General features: G+C 45.0%; 1 protein-coding gene across 1 annotated transcript in view; it reads right to left on the reverse strand.

Annotated features, from left to right (window-relative positions):
• The window catches only part of LOC112241149 (adhesion G protein-coupled receptor B3-like), a gene marked incomplete at its 3' end in the record, with an annotated part of 86,553 nt that overhangs the window by 24,395 nt on the left and 43,896 nt on the right, over positions 1-18,262 (reverse strand). The window lies entirely within an intron of this gene.

Below are 18,262 nucleotides of genomic sequence, written 5' to 3' on the forward strand. Positions count from 1 at the left end.
ACAACAACATTACAGTTAACTAGTTAGAGATGACGACAACATTACAGTTAACTAGTGAGAGATGAGGACAACATTACAGTTAACTAGTGAGAGATGAGGACAACAGTACAGTTAACTAGTGAGAGATGAGGACAACATTACAGTTAACTAGTGAGAGATGAGGACAACAGTACAGTTAACTAGTGAGAGATGAGGACAACATTACAGTTAACTAGTGAGAGATGAGGACAACAGTACAGTTAACTAGTGAGAGATGAGGACAACAGTACAGTTAACTAGTTAGTTAACTACATTACAGTTAACTAGTGAGAGATGAGGACAACATTACAGTTAACTAGTGAGAGATGAGGACAACATTACAGTTAACTAGTGAGAGATGAGGACAACATTACAGTTAACTAGTGAGAGATGAGGACAACATTACAGTTAACTAGTGAGAGATGAGGACAACTACAGTTAACTAGAGAGATGAGGACAACATTACAGTTAACTAGTGAGAGATGTGGACAACAGTACAGTTAGCTAGTGAGAGATGAGGACAACATTACAGTTAACTAGTGAGAGATGAGGACAACATTACAGTTAACTAGTGAGAGGTGAGGACAACAGTACAGTTAACTAGTGAGAGATGACAACAACATTACAGTTAACTAGTGAGAGATGTGGACAACAGTACAGTTAACTAGTGAGAGGTGAGGACAACATTACAGTTAACTAGTGAGAGATGAGGACAACATTACAGTTAACTAGTGAGAGATGAGGACAACAGTACAGTTAACTAGTGAGAGATGAGGACAACAGTACAGTTAACTAGTGAGAGATGAGGACAACATTACAGTTAACTAGTGAGAGATGAGGACAACAGTACAGTTAACTAGTGAGAGTTACAGTTAACTAGTGAGAGATGAGGACAACATTACAGTTAACTAGTGAGAGATGAGGACAACAGTACAGTTAACTAGTGAGAGATGAGGACAACATTACAGTTAACTAGTGAGAGATGAGGACAACAGTACAGTTAACTAGTGAGAGATGAGGACAACATTACAGTTAACTAGTGAGAGATGAGGACAACATTACAGTTAACTAGTGAGAGATGAGGACAACAGTACAGTTAACTAGTGAGAGATGAGGACAACATTACAGTTAACTAGTTAACTAGAGATGAGGACAACATTACAGTTAACTAGTGAGAGATGAGGACAAAGTACAGTTAACTAGTGAGAGATGAGGACAACAGTACAGTTAACTAGTGAGAGATGAGGACAACAGTACAGTTAACTAGTGAGAGATGAGGACAACAGTACAGTTAACTAGTGAGAGATGAGGACAACAGTACAGTTAACTAGTGAGAGATGAGGACAACATTACAGTTAACTAGTGAGAGATGAGGACAACAGTACAGTTAACTAGTGAGAGATGAGGACAACATTACAGTTAACTAGTGAGAGATGAGGACAACAGTACAGTTAACTAGTGAGAGATGAGGACAACAGTACAGTTAACTAGTGAGAGATGAGGACAACATTACAGTTAACTAGTGAGAGATGAGGACAACATTACAGTTAACTAGTGAGAGATGAGGACAACATTACAGTTAACTAGTGAGAGGTGAGGACAACATTACAGTTAACTAGTGAGAGGTGAGGACAACATTACAGTTAACTAGTGCCGTAGTCAGTGCAGCCGTTACATAGGTCAAAACCACATCTCAAATGTCCCCCACATTTCCTATATACTGTAGTCTGCTTGACCAGGGCCCATAGGGCACTAGGAAATACAGTGCCATTTGGGACAAAGAACTAGACGTGGGACGAGAGGCGAGAAACTTCACAGTTATCTTATTACTGCAACATCAGTGCTGCCATTACATGTACACAGCATTAGTCAGTAGTGTTATACCAGCGTTCCACTTGGAACTGTCTCCTGGGAGAGAGGGAGTGTGGTGTGGAAAACAGGGCTATGTAAAACGTAGAGGCGTTATGTGAGGGATAGAAGCAAACAGAATGTCATAGGGTTATGTGAAGACTTAGCTTCTAACAGACCGTTTACTTTGACTGATTTTACTTGTCCAACATGAACCACAACAATCTAAAACATTTAATCTTCCACTCATCAGATATCTCACCTCTGACCAGGACATGGCTACTAGCTACTAGATTCTGGTACCCTTTAAAAGGGGACAGACCAGGACATGGCTACTAGCTACTAGATTCTGGTACCCTTTAAAAGGGGACAGACCAGGACATGGCTACTAGCTACTAGATTCTGGTACCCTTTAAAAGGGGACAGACCAGGACATGGCTACTAGCTACTAGATTCTGGTACCCTTAAAAGGGGACAGACCAGGACATGGCTACTAGCTACTAGATTCTGGTACCCTTTAAAAGGGGACAGACCAGGACATGGCTACTAGCTACTAGATTCTGGTACCCTTTAAAAGGGGACAGACCAGGACATGGCTACTAGCTACTAGATTCTGGTACCCTTTAAAAGGGGACAGACCAGGACATGGCTACTAGCTACTAGATTCTGGGACCCTTTAAAAGGGGACAGACCAGGACATGGCTACTAGCTACTAGATTCTGGTACCCTTTAAAAGGGGACAGACCAGGACATGGCTACTAGCTACTAGATTCTGGGACCCTTTGTGACACCCCTCCCACTCTGTCTGACGTATTCTTTCTCTTTGCTCTTGTTTTCCATATTAGGATGTCAGTGGGCGGGGCTGGGTGTGTTATCATCCTGTGACGACCCTCCCACTCTGTCTGACGTATTCTTTCTCTTTGCTCTTGTTTTCAGCCCTAGGTGGGCGGGGCTGGGAGGGTCGTCAGCGACATGGGACACACCTGGACCTGGGTGTGTCCCAGGATAAATACACCTCTTCCCCATTCATTGAGGGGACTCTCTCCATGCAGACACACTGATAGATTTTGGTTGTGGCATTTTTGTCTCTGTTTTGTTTGCTTTGGCACCTTTCAACACCCCTCATTATCACATTTATTCTCGCAACCACTTACTTACACTGCTGATTACACCATTGTTAATTGTATTTATGTTACTTCAGTCAATAAATATATTTTTGTTATTATTTATTCACACGTTGTCTCCCTTTTTGTTACGGACTTCGAGCTGGTGTTGTGACACCTTTTAAAAAAATAATAATTTTACCTTTATTTAACTAGGCAATTCAGTTAAGAACAAATTCTTATTTACAATGATGGCCTAGGAACAGTGGGTTAACTGGCCTAGGAACAGTGGGTTAACTGGCCTAGGAACAGTGGGTTAACTGGCCTAGGAACAGTGGGTTAACTGGCCTAGGAACAGTGGGTTACCTGGCCTAAGAACAGTGGGTTACCTGGCCTAAGAACAGTGGGTTAACTGCCTTGTTCAGAGGAAGAACAACAAATGTTTACCTTGTCAGCTCTGGAATTCGATCTTGCAAACTTCTAGGACATGGCTACTAGTCCAACGCTTTAACCACTAGGCTACACCAGGACATGGCTACTAGTCCAACGCTCTAAACACTAGGCTACACCAGGACATGGCTACTAGTCCAACGCTTTAACCACTAGGCTACACCAGGACATGGCTACTAGTCCAACGCTCTAACAACTAGGCTACACCAGGACATGGTTACTAGTCCAACGCTCTAACCACTAGGGAGTTTTTCCTAGCCACCGTGCTTCTACACCTGCATTGCTTGCTGTTTGGGGTTTTAGGCTGGGTTTCTGTACAGCACTTTGAGATATCAGCTGATGTACGAAGGGCTATATAAATACATTTGATTTGATTTGATTTGACTAGGCTACACCAGGACATGGTTACTAGATACTGGTAACCTTTAAAAGGGGACAGACCAGGACATGGTTACTAGATACTGGTAACCTTTAAAAGGGGACAGACCAGGACATGGTTACTAGATACTGGTAACCTTTAAAAGGGGACAGACCAGGACATGGTTACTAGATACTGGTAACCTTTAAAAGGGGACAGACCAGGACATGGCTACTAGATACTGGTAACCTTTAGAAGGGGACAGACCAGGACATGGTTACTAGCTACTAGATACTGGTACTCTTTAAAAGGGGACAGACCAGGACATGGCTACTAGATACTGGTAACCTTTAAAAGGGGACAGACCAGGACATGGTTACTAGCTACTAGATACTGGTAACCTTTAAAAGGGGACAGACCAGGACATGGTTACTAGCTACTGGTAACACTTTAAAAGGGGACAGATAGGACAGACTCTTTGGTACATGGTTACTAGATACTGGTACTCTTTAAAAGGGGACAGACCAGGACATGGCTACTAAACTGGTACATTTGACCAGGACATTACTGATACTGGTAACCTTTAAAAGGGGACAGACCAGGACATGGTTACTAGATACTGGTAACCTTTAAAAGGGGACAGACCAGGACATGGTTACTAGATACTGGTAACCTTTAAAAGGGGACAGACCAGGACATGGTTACTAGATACTGGTAACCTTTAAAAGGGGACAGACCAGGACATGGTTACTAGATACTGGTAACCTTTAAAAGGGGACAGACCAGGACATGGCTACTAGATACTGGTAACCTTTAAAAGGGGACAGACCAGGACATGGTTACTAGCTACTAGATACTGGTAACCTTTAAAAGGGGACAGACCAGGACATGGTTACTAGATACTGGTAACCTTTAAAAGGGGACAGACCAGGACATGGCTACTAGATACTGGTAACCTTTAGAAGGGGACAGACCAGGACATGGTTACTAGCTACTAGATACTGGTACTCTTTAAAAGGGGACAGACCAGGACATGGTTACTAGATACTGGTACTCTTTAAAAGGGGACAGACCAGGACATGGTTACTAGATACTGGTACTCTTTAAAAGGGGACAGACCAGGACATGGCTACTAGATACTGGTACTCTTTAAAAGGGGACAGACCAGGACATGGCTACTAGATACTGGTACTCTTTAAAAGGGGACAGACCAGGACATGGCTACTAGATACTGGTACTCTTTAAAAGGGGACAGACCAGGACATGGCTACTAGATACTGGTAACCTTTAAAAGGGGACAGACCAGGACATGGTTACTAGCTACTGGTAACCTTTAAAAGGGGACAGACCAGGACATGGTTACTAGATACTGGTAACCTTTAAAAGGGGACAGACCAGGACATGGCTACTTGCTAGTAGGTACTAGTACCTTTTAAAAGGGGGCATTGTCTAATGCCTACTAAAAGTGATTGCACAGGTCAGGACATTGTTCAAAATTAGACATCTGTCAGTACATGTATTGATCTTTGCATTATCCGACAGTGAACCTTTGAGACAGACACCCTGACACAGCAGGACATGGCTAGTAGATAGACACTGCCCTTTAGAAGCACACTGTCTAGTGACCACTGGAGAGCTAGAGACTACCCTTTAAAAGGACACTGCTTAGTGACCACTGGAGAGCTAGAGACTACCCTTTAAAAGGACACTGCTTAGTGACCACTGGAGAGTGATTGCTCAAGACAGGGCAGTGTGTCTGTCCTTAGGGACCTGCCATCAGTGTCAGAGAGAATGCAAAGGAAGCATTCAGGACCATGGATAGAGACAGAGCAACACACTCACGCAAGCACACCTGTCTCCCATCCCAGCTGATACACATTAAGACACACTAATCCGATCGTTGACCTTGAAGAGAACGGCCCACTATCCTGGCAGACCTGAATCTAGCAGAGAGGGATCAGCTGTAATCAGAGGGGACTTGATTTTGGGGGCAGACATTTTGTGTGATTTGAGTGAGGCAGACTGTTAATGCGCTGATGATGATGATCTCAATATATCATTTTTGTTCTATTGTTCTTTGTATTTTCCTTAAGATGTACCAAATGGATCTATTCTAATTTAATCAGCAATTCAAACAGTGTTAAAATGGTACTTGAAAACAATTAGATTTATCAGGAAGGAAAAGCCCCATTATGACAGTAGCTGTCCTAGACATGGACACAGAATAGCAGCATGTGAGTTAGCTATAGCTCTGCTCTACAGACAAGGCAATGACATGTCTTAGTCCGGAGAGGAGCTCTGAGTGGCATCCCATAATGAACACCTCCTGATACAATCACACACACACACTCACACATATACTTACTGACACGTGCACGCACGCACGCACACACTCACACATACAGACGGAGATGCACTCATCCCCACATACGTAAACACACACACACACACACACACACACACACACACACACACACACACACACACACACACACACACACACACACACACACACACACACACACACACGTCTGTCTGACTAGCTAGCTGACTAGCTGGCTGAAAGCACATTTCTCCTCCCCCTCCTGCCTATGTGACCCATAGCGCAGGCCCTCTCTGGATGAATGGGGTAAAGGCTGCAGTGGAGGTGGATTCAAAGAGAAGCACCAGATCATCCTCTTCATGCTCACACCACAGCAACAAGGTCTTTCTTCCTTCCCTTAGCAACAGACACACATACACACTGAGTGTACAAAACAACACCTAATATTGAGTTGAACCCCCATTTTGCCCTCAGAACAGACTAAATTCGTCGGGGCATAGACCTCTACAAGGTGTCGAAAGCGTTCTACAGGGATGCTGGCCCATGTTGACTCCAATTCTTCCCACAGTTGTGTCAAGTTGGCTGGATGTCCTTTGGGTGGTGGACCATTCGTGATACACAGGGGTAACTGTTGAGCGTGAAAAACCCAGCAGCACTGAAATTCTTGAAACAAACGTCTGGCTCCTACTCCCGTACCCCGTTCAAAGGCACTTCAAAGTTTTGTCTGGCCCATTCAACCTATGAATGGAACACAATCCACGCCTCAAGGCTTAAAAATCATTATTCAACCCATCTCCTCCCCTTCATCTACACTGATTGAAGTGGATTTAACAAGTGACATCAATAAGGGATCATGTCTTTCACCTGGATTCACCTGGTCAGTCTATGGCAAGAGCAGGTGTTCTTAATGTTTTGTCAACTCAGTGTATTTCTGTGCTTGACAACAACTGAACTACAACTCCCATCCTCTCAACAGCATTGACACATCTTATTTGCCTTTATTTAACCAGGTAAGTAATTGAGAACACATTCTCATTCACAATAATGACCTGACCAAGACGGAGATATAAAACACAGCAAAGCAGACAATTACAGACAAAGCAGACAATTCTTGACCATTGCCATTCCTCAGCCATTCCTCAGCCATTCCTCAGTCATTCCTCAGCCATTCCTCAGCCATTCCTCAGCCATTCCTCAGCCATTCCTCAGCCATTCCTCAGCCAGTCATTCCTCAGCCATTCCTCAGCCATTCCTCAGCCATTCCTCAGCCATTCCTCAGCCATTCCTCAGCCATTCCTCAGCCATTCCTCATTCCTCAGCCCTCAGTCATTCCTCAGCCATTCCTCAGCCATTCCTCAGCCATTCCTCAGCCATTCCTCAGCCATTCCTCAGCCATTCCTCAGCCATTCCTCAGCCATTCCTACTGCCAAAAACAACAGACATACAGCTGATATTTTCATCTCTACAACAACAGACATGCAGCTCATCCTCCGTTTCCTCAGAAACAGTGAATACACGGCAGCATCCATCCACACTCATCATAGCCATTCCTGTACTACAACTAACAGGATTTGAAGTGCATTGCTTCTGTCTAGCTTTTAGAACACCAACACATTGTCTAGTTGTAAAATAATGCATAAAAACACATCTGTCCAAAATCCATCTTTTACCCTGATCCTTTAGATGACAGATGGCTGTCATATCAGCTCATGGTCTGGTGAAGATGAACTACACATTGGCCAAAGAAGAACTCTTTATACCTAAATAGACTTGGCCTGAATCGCACATTCTTAAACACCAGGCAGCCAATCCTTAGACAGACACACATCCACACAAACACACACCCTCCTTAGGCAGACCGAGGGCTCTGTTCCTCAGCCAGTGAACTAATGAACCTTGTCTCCATCCTCCTCTGGGTTCCTAATCAGACAGACAGATTTCCGGTCTGCCTTCTGTGTGTGTGTGTGTGTGTGTGTGTGTGTGTGTGTGTGTGTGTGTGTGTGTGTGTGTGTGTGTGTGTGTGTGTGTGTGTGTGTGTGTGTGTAATTTCTGCAGTGGAGATGAGATTTGAATGAGATACGAAGCAGCATGCCAGAAAGAAATGGTTGTAGAAGGAAGGCTGTATGTCTGATGAGGAGCCAAGAGGGAAGATGTCTTTCTGATGAGGAGCCCAGAGTAAGGCTGTATGTCTGATGAGGAGCCCAGAGGAAGGCTATATGTCTGATGAGGAGCCAAGAGGAATGATGTCTTTCTGACGAGGAGCCCAGAGGAAGGCTGTATGTCTGATGAGGAGCCCAGAGGAAGGCTGTGTGTCTGATGAGGAGCCCAGAGGAAGGCTGTATGTCTGATGAGGAGCCCAGAGGAAGGCTGTATGTCTGATGAGGAGCCCAGAGGAAGGCTGTATGTCTGATGAGGAGCCCAGAGGAAGGCTGTATGTCTGATGAGGAGCCCAGAGGAAGGCTGTATGTCTGATGAGGAGCCCAAAGGAAGGCTGTGTGTCTGATGAGGAGCCCAGAGGAAGGCTGTATGTCTGATGAGGAGCCCAGAGGAAGGCTGTATGTCTGATGAGGAGCCCAGAGGAAGGCTGTATGTCTGATGAGGAGCCCAGAGGAAGGATGTCTGATGAGGAGCCCAGAGGAAGGCTGTGTGTCTGATGAGGAGCCCAGAGGAAGGATGTGTGTCTGATGAGGAGCCCAGAGGAAGGCTGTATGTCTGATGAGGAGCCCAGAGGAAGGCTGTGTGTCTGATGAGGAGCCCAGAGGAAGGATGTGTGTCTGATGAGGAGCCCAGGGGAAGGCTGTATGTCTGATGAGGAGCCCAGAGGAAGGCTGTATGTCTGATAAGGAGCCCAGTGGAAGGATGTCTGATGAGGAGCCCAGTGGAAGGATGTCTGATGAGGAGCCCAGAGGAAGGCTGTATGTCTGATGAGGAGCCCAGAGGAAGGCTGTATGTCTGATGAGGAGCCCAGAGGAAGGCTGTGTGTCTGATGAGGAGCCCAGAGGAAGGATGTCTGATGAGGAGCCCAGAGGAAGGCTGTATGTCTGATGAGGAGCCCAGAGGAAGGCTGTATATCTGATGAAGAGCCCAGAGGAAGGCTGTATGTCTGATGAGGAGCCCAGAGGAAGATGTATGTCTGATAAGGAGCCCAGAGGAAGGCTGGATGTCTGATGAGGAGCCCAGAGGAAGGCTGTATGTCTGATGAGGAGCCCAGAGGAAGGCTGTATGTCTGATGAAGAGCCCAGAGGAAGGCTGTATGTCTGATGAGGAGCCCAGAGGAAGGCTGTATGTCTGATGAGGAGCCCAGAGGCAGGCTGTGTGTCTGATGAGGAGCCCAGAGGAAGGATGTCTGATGAGGAGCCCAGAGGAAGGCTGTATGTGTGATTAGGAGCCCAGAGGAAGGCTGTATGTCTGATGAAGAGCCCAGAGGAAGGCTGTATGTCTGATGAGGAGCCCAGAGGAAGATGTATGTCTGATAAGGAGCCCAGAGGAAGGCTGGATGTCTGATGAGGAGCCCAGAGGAAGGCTGTATGTCTGATGAGGAGCCCAGAGGAAGGATGTCTGATGAGGAGCCCAGAGGAAGGCTGTATGTCTGTCGAGGAGCCCAGAGGAAGGCTGTGTGTCTGATGAGGAGCCCAGAGGAAGGCTGTGTGTCTGATGAGGAGCCCAGAGGAAGGCTGTGTGTCTGATGAGGAGCCCAGAGGAAGGATGTGTGTCTGATGAGGAGCCCAGAGGAAGGCTGTGTGTCTGATGAGGAGCCCAGAGGAACCCTGTATGTCTGATGAGGAGCCCAGAGGAAGATGTAGATAAGGTTCAAATCAAATCAAAGTTTATTGGTTAAGTACACATATTTGCAGGTGTTATAGCAGGTGCAGTGAAATGCTCATGTTACTAGCTCCAACAGTGCAGGACAATTTCTACATCTAAATTTTAAATACATGGTGTGTATAGACAGTATAAAATGTGGAAAAGAATCTGGTATGTACAGTAGTAGGTATATTAGGATAAGCTATGTGGAGAATACTGTAGAGACATACACATTGAGTATATAAATAGATTATGAGGTGACCAGCGTTCAATGACTCTATACTGTACATGGGGGGTTAGTCTCAAGGTGCAGGGCAGAGTACAGGGCAGGTAGCTGATCAACAGTCTGATGGCCTGGAGATAGAAGACGTTTTTCAGTCATTCGGTCCCAGCTTTGATGCACCTGTACCGGCTCTGTCTGCTAGATGGTAGCAGGGTGAACAGACTGTGACTTCATCAGTTTACTGGCTGACAGACAGAGGAATAGGAGGGTGTTTAAAAATGGACAGTTAGGCAGAGAGAGTTCTTAGCCAGCTGTACCTCCATGGTCTTTGTCTTTCTGATTATATCATCTCAACTACCCACCTCTTACCCAAACTCTAACCCTCTGCAGGCTGAGAGACAGAGGATAGAAGGGTGTTAGGTAGAGAGAGTTCTTGGCCAGGTGTACCTTCATGGTCTTTGTCTTTCTGATTATCTCATCTCAACTCCCCACCTCTGACTCAAACTCGAACCCTAACCTCTGCAGGCTGACAAGATGGCGCTGCAGTGAATAGCAACTGTTTTACAGGCTCCTGACCAATTCTGCTGTTTTAAAAAAAAAATTTTTTTAGCTGATCTTACAAAAAAAAATCATAACGTGTCCACCATCCCCCAGACTCGAAAGAGTAAGCGACGGCAGAGAAGAGGCAGACCAGTCGGTATCCTGACAAAACTACGTTGGCGAGGAAATAAACTACCTTCTATTGAGGAACGTACCCGGAGAACAACCTGGAAGAGCTCCGCTCGAGACTGTCCTATCAGCAGGACCTGAAGAACTGTAAAACTCTCTGTTTCTCTGAGACATGGCTCAACAAGGACATGGATAATATACATCTATCTGACGTCAACATGCATCCTCTAGAGAGGACGGGGATAATATACATCTATCTGACGTCTCCATGCATCGTCTAGAGAGGACGGGGATAATATACATCTATCTGACGTCTCCATGCATCCTCTAGAGAGGACGGGGATAATATACATCTCCCTGACGTCTCCATGCATCGTCTAGAGAGGACATGGATAATATACAGGGATAATATACATCATGACGTCTCCATGCATATACATCTATCTGACGTCTCCATGCATCGTCTAGAGAGGACATGGATAATATACATCTATCTGACGTCTCCATGCATCGTCTAGACATGGAGGTCTCCATGCATCGTCTAGAGCGGGGACATGGACGTCTCCATGCATCGTCTAGAGAGGACATGGATAATATACATCTATCTGACGTCTCCATGCATCGTCTAGAGAGGACATGGATAATATACATCTATCTGACGTCTCCATGCATCGTCTAGAGAGGACATGGATAATATACATCTATCTGACGTCTCCATGCATCCGCATCTAGAGAGGACATGGATAATATACATCTATCTGACGTCTCCATGCATCGTCTAGAGAGGACATGGATAATATACATCATCTATCTGAGGACGTCTCCATGCATCGTCTAGAGAGGACATGGATAATATACATCTATCTGTCTAGAGAGGACATGGTCTCCATGCATCGTCTAGAGAGGACATCGTCTAGGACATGGATAATATACATCTATCTGACGTCTCCATGCATCGTCTAGAGAGGACATGGATAATATACATCTATCTGACGTCTCCATGCATCGTCTAGAGAGGACATGGATAATATACATCTATCTGACGTCTCCATGCATCGTCTAGAGAGGACATGGATAATATACATCTATCTGACGTCTCCATGCATCGTCTAGAGAGGACATGGATAATATACATCTATCTGACGTCTCCATGCATCGTCTAGAGAGGACATGGATAATATACATCTATCTGACGTCTCCATGCAGAGGACATGGATAATATACATCTATCTCTCTAGAGAGGACAGAGATCTGACGTCTCCATGCATCGTCTAGAGGACATGGATAATATACATCTATCTGACGTCTCCATGCATCGTCTAGAGAGGACATGGATAATATACATCTATCTGACGTCTCCATGCATCGTCTAGAGAGGACATGGATAATATACATCTATCTGACGTCTCCATGCATCGTCTAGAGAGGACATGGATAATATACATCTATCTGACGTCTCCATCCAGAGGACATGGATAATATACATCATCTCGTCTCTAGAGAGGACATGGATAATATACATCTATCTGACGTCTCCATGCATCGTCTAGAGAGGACATGGATAATATACATCTATCTGACGTCTCCATGCATCGTCTAGAGAGGACATGGATAATATACATCTATCTGACGTCTCCATGCATCGTCTAGACATGGATAATATACAGGACATGGATAATATACATCTATCTGACGTCTCCATGCATCGTCTAGAGAGGACATGGATAATATACATCTATCTGACGTCTCCATGCATCGTCTAGAGAGGACATGGATAATATACATCTATCTGACGTCTCCATGCATCGTCTAGAGAGGACATGGATAATATACATCTATCTGACGTCTCCATGCATCGTCTAGAGAGGACATGGATAATATACATCTATCACGTCTCGTCTCATAGAGAGAGGACATGGATAATATACATCTATCTGACGTCTCCATGCATCGTCTAGAGAGGACATGGATAATATACATCTATCTGACGTCTCCATGCATCGTCTAGAGAGGACATGGATAATATACATCTATCTGACGTCTCCATGCATCGTCTAGAGAGGACATGGATAATATACATCTATCTGACGTCTCCATGCATCGTCTAGAGAGGACATGGATAATATACATCTATCTGACGTCTCCATGCATCGTCTAGAGAGGACATGGATAATATACATCTATCTGGACGTCTCCATGCATCGTCTAGAGAGGACATGGATAATATACATCTATCTGACGTCTCCATGCATCGTCTAGAGAGGACATGGATAATATACATCTATCATGCACGTCTCCATGCATCGTCTAGAGAGGACATGGATAATATACATCTATCTGACGTCTCCATGCATCGTCTAGAGAGGACATGGATAATATACATCTATCTGACGTCTCCATGCATCGTCTAGAGAGGACATGGATAATATACATCTATCTCCATGCATCGTCTAGAGAGGACATGGATAATATACATCTATCTGACGTCTCCATGCATCGTCTAGAGAGGCACGTCTCCATGCATCGTCTAGAGAGGACATGGATAATATACATCTATCTGACGTCTCCATGCATCGTCTAGAGAGGACATGGATAATATACATCTATCTGACGTCTCCATGCATCGTCTAGAGAGGACATGGATAATATACATCTATCTGACGTCTCCATGCATCGTCTAGAGAGGACATGGATAATATACATCTATCTGACGTCTCCATGCATCGTCTAGAGTGGACGGGGGAAGAAGCGGGAGGAGTGGCTCTTTGTTAACACCAACTTGTGCGCGATCTCTAATGTTAAAGGAAGTTTGGGGTTTTCTCTCGCCTGAGTTAGAATACTTCATGATAAGCTGCAGAATATTTACCAAGATTGTTTTCATATACATGGTTCATAGCTGTCTATTTACCACCACAAACCGCTGCTTGCACTAACACTACGCTCAACAAGCTGTATAGGACTATAAGCAAATCAAAAAGTGCACATCCAATGTTGGCGCATCTCGTGGCCGGTGATTTTAATGCAGGGAAACAGAAATCTGTTTTAACTAAAATGTTACCATCATGTCACCGTTGCAACTAGAGGCGTCGAAGCCCTTGATCACCTTGATGCACAGAAATGCTTACAAGGCAGTCCCTCGCCCTCCCTTTGGCAAATCTGACCATAACTTTAACCTCCTAATTCCTTCTTACAAGTAAAAACTTAAACAGGAAGTACCAGTGACACACTCAATAGGTAAGTGGTCTGATGAAGCAGACGTTAAGTTACAGAACTGTTTCGCTAGCACAGACTGGAATATATTCCGGGATTCATCCCATAGCATTGAGGAGTTTACCACATCAGTCACTGGCTTAATTAATAAGTGCATTGACGGCTTCTTCTCCACAGTGACTGTGCGCACATGTCCTAACCAGAAGCCATTGATTACAGGCAACATCCGCACTGAGTTTAAGGCCAGAGCTGCCACTTTCAAGAAGCGGGACACTAATCCGGACGCTTTCTGTTCCTCCACACCTATAGGCAGAAACTTAAACAGGAAGCACTTGTGGCAAGAACTGTTCAACGTTGGTTTGACCAATTGGAATCTATGTTTTAAGATTGTTTTGATCACGCGGTGTGGGAAATGGTACACTGACTCTGTGACTGAGTTCATCAGGAAGTGCATAGAGGATGTTGTTCCCACTGTGAAAATGATAACTTACCCAAACCAAAAACTGTGGATAGATGGCAGCATATGTGCAAAACTGAAAGCGTGAACCACCACTTTTAACCATGGAAAGGTGACATGGACGTCTACAAACAGCTATGCCCTCCGTAAGGAAAACAAAGAGACAAAACGACAGGGACAAAGTGGAGTCGCAATTCATCTGCTCAGACACGAGACATATTGAGCAGAAACTCCAGACAATTACGGATTAAAAAGTGAAATCAAGCCACGTTCTGCACACCGACGCCTCGCTCCCGGATAAGTGGGGACAACAGACTGGGATATGGAGAGATTGATTATGTCCGTAAACACTCCAGCCAGCTGGTCTGCACATGCTCTGAGGACGCGGCTAGGGATGCCATCAGGGCCGGCAGCCTTGAGAGGGTTAACACACTTAAATGACTAACTCACGTTGGCCACGGAGAACGACAGCACCCAGTTCTTGTGAACGGAGGCGCCCTGTGTCGGCAGCTCGATGCGGGCGAGGAAGGTGCCCTCCAAGAGCATCACTAAGCTCAGGTCCCTGGGACTGAATCCCTCCCGCTGCAAATGGATCCTGAACTTCCTGACGAGCTGCCCCCAGGTGGTGAGGGTAGGCAACAACACATTGGCCACACTGACCCTAAACATGGGGTTTCTTCAGGGATGTATGCTTAGTCCCCTCCTGTACTCCTTGTTCACCCATGACTGCGTGGCCATGCAAGACTCCAACACACCATCATTAAGTTTGCTGGCGACACAACGACATGTCAGTAGTAGGCCTGATCACCGATGACGATGAGACAGCCTATAGGGAGCAGGTCATTGACCTGGCAGTGTGGTGCCAAGACAACATCTCCCTCAACGTTGGCAAGACAAAGGAGTTGGTTATGGTCTACAGGAAATGGAGGACCAACACACCACAATTTAAATCAAAAGGGGCTATAGTGGAGCGGGTGGAGAGCTTCAAGTTCCTCGGTGTCCACAGCACTAAGTAATTACCATGGTCCAAACACACTAACACAGTCGTGAAGAGGGCATGACAATGCCTCTTCCCCCTCAGGAGGCTGAAAAGATTCAACATGGGCCTTCAGATCTTCAGAACGTTCTACAACTACACCATTGAGAGTATCTTGACTGGCTGCATCACCGCTTGGTAGGGTAACTACTTCGCATCCAACCGATGAGAGAGAGAGAGAGAGAGAGAGAGAGAGAGAGAGAGAGAGAGTGTGTGTGTGTGTGTGTGTGTGTGTGTGTGTGTGTGTGTGTGTGTGTGTGTGTGTGTGTGTGTGTGTGTGTCGTAGACCAGACAGACAAAAGTCAGAAACTGCAGTGAGGACCACCAATTAGTACTTGTAGAGAGAGACAGAAAGACTGGGTCGATAGAGGGCAGACTGCCTGCTGTTCTCTTTCTCTCTTTCTTAGTCATTTAGCAGACACCCTTATCCAGAGTGACTTACAGGAGCCATTAGGCTTAAGTGCCTTGCTCAGTAAATATATTTGTTGTTGGCTCTGGATTCAAACCAGCAACCTTTTGGCTACTGGCCCAATGCTCTTAACTGCTAGGTTTCATACTTCTCTCTATCTTTCTTTCTCTCTCTCTCTCTCTCTCTCTCTCTCTCTCTCTCTCTCCATCTCTTCCTCTATCCTTCCCTCTCTCTGTCTCTTCCTCTATCTTTCTCATCCTCTATCCTTCCCTCTCTCTGTCTCTTCCTCTATCTTTCTCATCCTCTATCCTTCCCTCTCTCCTTCTCTCCTTCTCTCTCTCATTCTCTATCTCTCTGTCTCTATCTCTCCTTCTCTATCTCTCGTTATCATCCTCTCTTTCTATCTCTCGTTATCATCCTCTCTCTCTCTCTCTCTCCAAGGTCTAAACCACCAAGGTGAATCAAAGAGAAACAGAGGGAAGAAAAAGGAAGAAAAACACCAACCATCCAAAATACCCCCCCTCTCTTTCTCTTTCTCTCTTTCTTTCTCTCTCTCTCTTTCTCTTTCTCTCTCTCTTTCCTCCCTTCGCCCTCCTTTCCTTTCCTCTCTGGAAGGCAGTCATTTGGCACTGCAAGTTCACAAAAGCTGCGGATGTTCTTTGTAAATTAGTGGTCTGTGGAGATGCTGTCTCTGCCGGAGACAGGGCGGGTTCGTCTTAAAATAAAGTGGGAGTTTTTGAAGGAAGAGTGGCCACCTCTCAACCCTGAGAGGCTCATTCAGGATGACAGGAGAAGTGACAGGAGGAAAACCCACGCAGATAAAATCATAAACCCCCTGCCTGGGGTTGTACCCAGCATCCTTGGTGAAAAACAAATACTTGACATCTGTATTTTTGTAGGATAAAGACAAGAGGACCTGACCAACACATTTCTGTTCCAGAATATGGTTAATGAATGTGAATAGAATTTATTTCTGTTCTGTATAAAATATGATTCCATTAGATGTTTCCTTGTTCAATCTACAGTCGGAAGTTTAGTCGGAAGTTTACATACACCTTAGCCAAATAAGTTTAAACTCAGTTTTTCACAATTCCTGACATTTAATCTGAGTAAAATTTCAGTTTTAGGATTTATTTTAAGAATGTGAAATGCCAGAATAATATTAGAGAGAATGATTTATTTCAGCTTTTATTTCACATTCCCAGTGGGTCAGAAGTTTACAAACACTCAATTAGTATTTGGTAGCATTGGCTTTGAATTGTTTAACTTGGGTCAAACATTTTGGGTAGCCTTCCACAAGCTTCCCACAATAAGTTGGGTGAATTTTGGCCCATTCCTCCTGACAGAGCTGGAGTCATGTTTGTAGGCCTCCTTGCTCGCACATGCTTTTCAGTTCTGCCCACACATTTTCCATGGGATTGGGGTCAGGGCTTTGTGATGGCCACTCCAATACCTTGACTTTGTTGTCCTTAATCCATTTTGTCACAACTTTGGAAGTATGCTTGGGGTCATCGTCCATTTGGAAGACCCATTTGCGACCAAGCTTTAACTTCTTGACTGATGTCTTGAGATGTTGCTTCAATAGATCTTCAATAGATTTCCATCCTCGTGATGCCATCTATTTTGTGAAGTTCACCAGTCCCTCCTGCAGCAAAGCACCCACACAACATGATGCTGCCACTCATGTGCTTCACGTTTGGGATGGTGTTCTTCAGCTTGGCCAAACAGTTTTATATTAGTTTCATCAGACCAGAGGACATTTCTCCAAAAAGTACAATATTTGTCCCCATGTGCAGTTGCAAACTGTAGTCTGGCTTTTTTATGGCGGATTTTGAGCAGTGGCTTCTTCCTTGCTGAGCGGCCTTTCATGTTATGTCGATATGGTACTCGTTTTACTGTGGATTTAGATACCTTTGTACCTGTTTCCTCCAGCATCTTCACAAGGTCCTTTGCTGCTGTTCTGGGATTGATTTGCACTTTTTACACCAAAGTATGTTCATGTCTAGGAGACAGAACGCGTCTCCTTCCTGAGCGGTATGACGGCTGCGTGGTCCCATGGTGTTTATACTTGCGTACTATTGTTTGTACAGATGAACGCAGTACCTTTAGGCGTTTGGAAATTGCTCCCAAGGATGAACCAGACTTGTGGAGGTCTACAATTGTTTTTCTGAGGTCTTGGCTGATTTCTTTTTATTTTCCCATGATGTCAAGCCAAGAGGCAATGAGTTTGAAGGTAGGCCTTGAAATACATCCACAGGTACACCTCTAATTGACTCAAATTATGTCAATTAGCCTATCAGAAGCTTCTAAAGCCATGACATCATTTTCTGGAATTTGCTGTTTAAAGGCACAGT

The sequence above is a fragment of the Oncorhynchus tshawytscha genome, unplaced genomic scaffold (genome assembly GCF_018296145.1).
Source record: "Oncorhynchus tshawytscha isolate Ot180627B unplaced genomic scaffold, Otsh_v2.0 Un_contig_1559_pilon_pilon, whole genome shotgun sequence".
In the NCBI taxonomy this organism is placed as follows: Eukaryota; Metazoa; Chordata; class Actinopteri; order Salmoniformes; family Salmonidae; genus Oncorhynchus; species Oncorhynchus tshawytscha.